At 47.4% G+C, this 5,074-nt stretch overlaps 1 pseudogene; it reads left to right on the forward strand.

Moving 5' to 3' along the window:
• Nucleotides 1-3,102: 3,102 nt before the first annotated feature.
• On the forward strand, nt 3,103-3,985 carry LOC125945712 (uncharacterized; annotated as a pseudogene).
• Nucleotides 3,986-5,074: the final 1,089 nt, after the last annotated feature.

Below are 5,074 nucleotides of genomic sequence, written 5' to 3' on the forward strand. Positions count from 1 at the left end.
CAAAACTAGAAAACTACGGTATACGCGGACATGTATTAATGTAATAAAAACATTACTCCATCTCCCGCTAAAGGGAACCATGTGTGGATGCGAAGCAGCGGGGAGATGGTTAGCTTGAGCGGAAGTGAAATCACCCACAAGTACGAAGGGCGCGTGGCTCTATGTCTTTGTGTACTGTACCATCGCCTTTTCGAGGTAACGTTCGACGCTCCCTCTGGAGATGTTGGGTGCGAGATACATTGTCATGATGATGATGTTGTTGTCATTGTCAAAGTAGAGTATAACGGCCGAGTGCTCTCCATTGTGTCCTTGGCTGGTAGGTTGTAGATCTAGGTAGTTTGCGTGGAGATGGCGTTTGGCGTATATCGCGACACCACCGGCGGGACGTTCTGCCTCCTTAGTACACACGATCACTCCGTAGCCGTTGATCGTCGGTCTTGCGGCGTTCCACGTTCGAGGAAATCTCGCTTGAACCACGCGTTCGCGCCATCGGTCCCCAGCAGTTCATTCAAGCGTTTCGTTGCCTGCGCCGCCGACTCACGTTGCCTCGTCGCTTCGGGATTCGCCACTCGACGTTTGCGTTTCGATTCAACTTCGCGTTGCTGCGCCGCCTCGGGAAGAAAGAGGCACGCGCGCTCCGTCATTTTCATACCGCGGAACTACCGTGGCTCCCCCAGCGGAGTATGTAGCTGTCGCACCACCTGTCGTGCGAGCCGCTCCGTAGAGTAGAGGATTCCTAGAGGAGAGAAAGGAGGGAGCGTAGGAGAGGAGAGAGTGGAGGAGGGGACGTGCATGCGCTGTGGGGGTGTGGGACGCGGGCGCCGCTTCGTAGAGTAGAGGATTCCCAGAGGAGAGAGAGGGGGGAGCGTAGGAGAAGAGAGAGAGGAGGAGGGGACGCGCATGCGCTGTGGGGGTGTGGGACGCCGCGGCACGGAAGGAGGGACGGACAAAGCCCCCGCCATAAGCTGCTCCGCATGTAAAACATACTTGGGGCGCTATAACGTAAAATGATTCCAAACCATTTTGATTCCAAAATCCTGACGTCAAATTTACGTAACCACCGACGCAAGCATCGGGCGGTGACCCGCAGCGTTGTCTGAACAACCCAATCAAACACTCTCCTCGTTTATAGGATGTCACCTTTGTTCGCTTTCAAAACCAATAACATTGTCGACACTCAGCGGTTTTAGGGGCGAAGCTCCTTAGGGTGTGGGTCTGTCCCTCCTCTGTAGTATGCAGTAGTAGTAGTCGTCGTCGTCGTCGTAGTAGTAGGCAGCCACGTCTACTTTTATGAAAAAAGTTGTGTCCGTAGCGCGGAATCGAACGAAGGACCCCTCGCTTCCGAACGCGCGGCGCTAACCACTACGCCACGAAGCGCACATGGACACACGCACCACGATGACAATAAATACCAAACATTAACAAAAGACTACGCGTTTCTAACGCGTTTGTGCTAGCGCGTTACGGCCCGTGTAAGAAGCTGGTGTAAGACGCTGTGGCCTCTCCGCCTTATCTCCGTATTCATAAACGCTCCTCGACTTGACTTGCCACCGCCTTGGGCAGCGCGTTAGAAACGCGTTGAAGGCGGTGGCAAGTCAAGTTCAAGTCGGGGAGCGTTTATGAATACGGGGGTTATACTCTCTCAGCAGTCATGTGAAGGCGTCGGCAAACGCGGTGCACCTTCCGGCATGTGTAAACGGCTGCGTAAGACGCTGTGGCCTCTCCCCCTTACTAGAGAGTACTGCACGTTTCTAATGCGTTTGTGCTAGCGTCCCCTTAAGCGGGAGATGGTGCAATTATAATGAAGGGCGCTGTTATAAAATAGGAATGACGTCACATATGGCGCGTGTCATTGGTGGAAATCAATCGTTTGATTTAGTGCGGCGAGACTCAGCGAATTACACGGAAGATTCACGGTTTACCGATGATTCCCTCCGGAGCTTCGCCCACTCATCATCATTCACCCCGTGGATATGCGGTGTTCTTTCTTATGTAATTGGCTGACAAGAGGCGAGGAGCACGCTCTAGTGGAGAGGATTTCGATGGGGCCGAGCCAGCACAGTGAAAATAGATAACCGCATGAAGAGGGTGGTGCCGGCTTCTCCGATTGGTCCGCTTCGCCTTACTTAGCTAGCGGTGGCTGGTCGAAAATCGCGGCGGCGTGAAACGGAAGGATAAGAATGCCGCTAAAACGGATCCTCAACAAGGAAGAGTTGACAGAGCGATGTGGTATGCATGCCGAAAGGGCTCGATAACGTTTTATTGCCCAGCAAAAGGGTTTATCATGCGCAAATAAATACATGCTCACCGGAAGGTGCGAGTAGCGAGGGCCTGAGCGATCGGCGGGCAGCCATCTTTGATTCCTTTCGGAACGGGGCAGTCTGTGGCTATTCAGAAAAATTTTCAGTTTTGTTCGGCATATTAATGCATGGTTTTTCGCGTACACGTCATATTGACGTGGTGAGTTTTCGCGGTTTTGTGACGTCGCGTGACAGACAGGCGAAGTGGGCGTAGCCAGAAAACATTGGACCAATAGCAGAGAGCTACTGGTGAAAAGACATCGAATCAGGAATGATTATTTTTTGTGCGGTTTAATCATGCATAATCAATGTGTATACGTTATATCAGATGGGGAGCTATTGCGGTTTTCTTGACGTCGCGTGACAGACAGGCGAAGTTGGGAGCGGCCCGAAAATGTTTTGACCAATCGTGGAGGCTGATTGCAGAAATTGGAATCAAAACAGTTTGGAATCATTTTACGTTATAGCGCCGTTGGACTCCCGTTTGCAGTTTGTAGTAATTGTAAACTGCTCGTCTGAAGTCCTGCAAATCAAAAATGGCGTCCAAAAAGGCAGTTTATTGGGACCTCTGCTCTTTAATGTTTACGTCAATGACATCACTAATATCACTAATGAGGCTAAATTCATTAAGTATTCAGACGATACATCCCTGTTTTTTTCGTCCGATAACATTCTGAAAATAACAGGCACTGCTAATAGGGTTCTTTCATTATTGGCGAAATGGTCACTTTACAATTCACTAAACATTAACGATAGCAAAAGAAAGGCGATGATGTTTCACCCGAAGAACAAGTACATGTAAAATCCACAGCCTCTAGTTTTAAATGGTAGTAATATTGATTATGTCAATGAATTTACTTCTCTTGGTGTAGTTTTTACTACTACATTGACATGGGACGCTCACATAAATAAAACTTGCAATACTATTTCCAGATTTGTTGGATTTTTTTCACGCAATAGGCGTAATTTACCCGTCAAGACTAAGCTAAGTTTATATTACGCTTTCTTTTACTCGTACCTAAATCACTGTTTTCTAGTCTGGGGTAACACCATTGCTTCGAATATTCAGAAATTATTTGTTCTTCGGAAAAAAAAATGCTCCGGATAATTGCTTATACCTCGTATGATGCCCCAAACACTTCCCCTATGCCGGAAATACAAAATTGCTGCTGTAAATAACTTGTTTGAATGCAGGTTTGCCTGTTAAAAAAACGATAGCAAAAAATGATTCCTTGCTTCATCACAAATTAAAGGTAACCCCGCATATTACGCCATATGAATCCAGAAAACGACATACTTATATATTACCACGATGCAAAACTAACTATGGTTTCGCTATGTTGTTGTACATATTGCCCAAATACTTAAACACTCAATTCTATGACAATTTGTGCTATATGTCATTTCATGCTATTCGAGACTCGTTCGTCGCTTAGTTCTTGTTGACCTTATATTCTAGAGCATTCGCCTTTTCTTTTATAAATGTAATTTTGCACGGTTTGACGTGAACTCAAATATTTTTCGTACTGTGTATTTATTATGCGAGTATTCACTACATGTTTTAATTGCATTTGAAGTTGTATGCATCATTGCATAATGATATACGCAACTGTTGTACTAACAATGTCCGAGTGATTTCATTGGATTACACATATTGTACCTTATTATTGCTGCACTTTCTTTTTTTCCTTTCTTCCTCCTGTCACAACTGTCAAGGTGTTAAAAGAGTTCGAGAGCCTTGTGTTAAGAGAGTTTAGTGTTAAAAGAGTTCAAACCCCCAGTTTGTACTGCACACTGTATTGCAAACTGAAATAAGCTTTCCTTGATTGATTGATTGATATCTATCTAGCAGCCTACGTCTTGGTGCTCTCATGGTCGTTTCGTTAACTTGGTATGTACCCAAATTGGCATAATATGACAAGAGTGTACGACGAACATAAATCATAGGTCATGACGTGAATATCATGAGATGCGTGTCATGTAGGTCATGAAACAGCCGCCTATGTATTGGTGCTCTCATGGTCGTTTCGTTAACTTGGTAGGTACGAAAATTGGCATAGTATGACAAGAGTGGATGACGAACAAAAGTTATAGGCTATGACATCAATGGCTGGGTGCTCTCATGTTCGTTTCGTTAACTTGGTAGGCTCCCCGCCCACGGCTTCGCATAACATCGATTCCCACAGGGCGTGGGATCCTCCGTGCGTTTGGTGTTGCTCTGGAAGATCCTGTTTTACCAAAAGATTGGGGAGGTACTGGAATGACGTGAGGAGTCGTCGCACGGTCAAGAACGGCGCCTTGGGTCCCGAGAGTGCTGGTAACGTGACGGCGTCTGGAGAGTGGCTATTGAAGCAGTGAGTTCGTTGATGCGCTCCTCTAACCTTGAAACAGCAGAGGTGTCTGGGGTCTCGGAGGCAGTCGTTACAGCTGGAGAGATGATCTCGTAGACGATGTCAGCAAACGCAGCAAGACTATCGAGGGACAACTCGTCCAGAACAGCCTAAACGAGGTGGACAGACTGGGGCATGAGCTGCAGGAGCAGCCCCTCGAGTAAGGTAACGTGTAGGCTGATATCGCTCTCACCCGAAAGCTTCCGTATGCTGCTGACCAGCAGGGAAGGCCACCGGTCGTGGAGCTGTCCACCGTTGAGAAGCTGCTGGAAGCGTATGCGCTTGGCTTGCATTGTGCGTTCCAGAATCTTCTGATTGAGTCTTTGGTAGGGTGTGTCACCCAGCGGCTCGACATTAACATCGGACACTTTTTGAGCCACATCT

Source organism: Dermacentor silvarum, chromosome 5 (assembly GCF_013339745.2).
Source record: "Dermacentor silvarum isolate Dsil-2018 chromosome 5, BIME_Dsil_1.4, whole genome shotgun sequence".
NCBI classification, from domain to species: Eukaryota; Metazoa; Arthropoda; class Arachnida; order Ixodida; family Ixodidae; genus Dermacentor; species Dermacentor silvarum.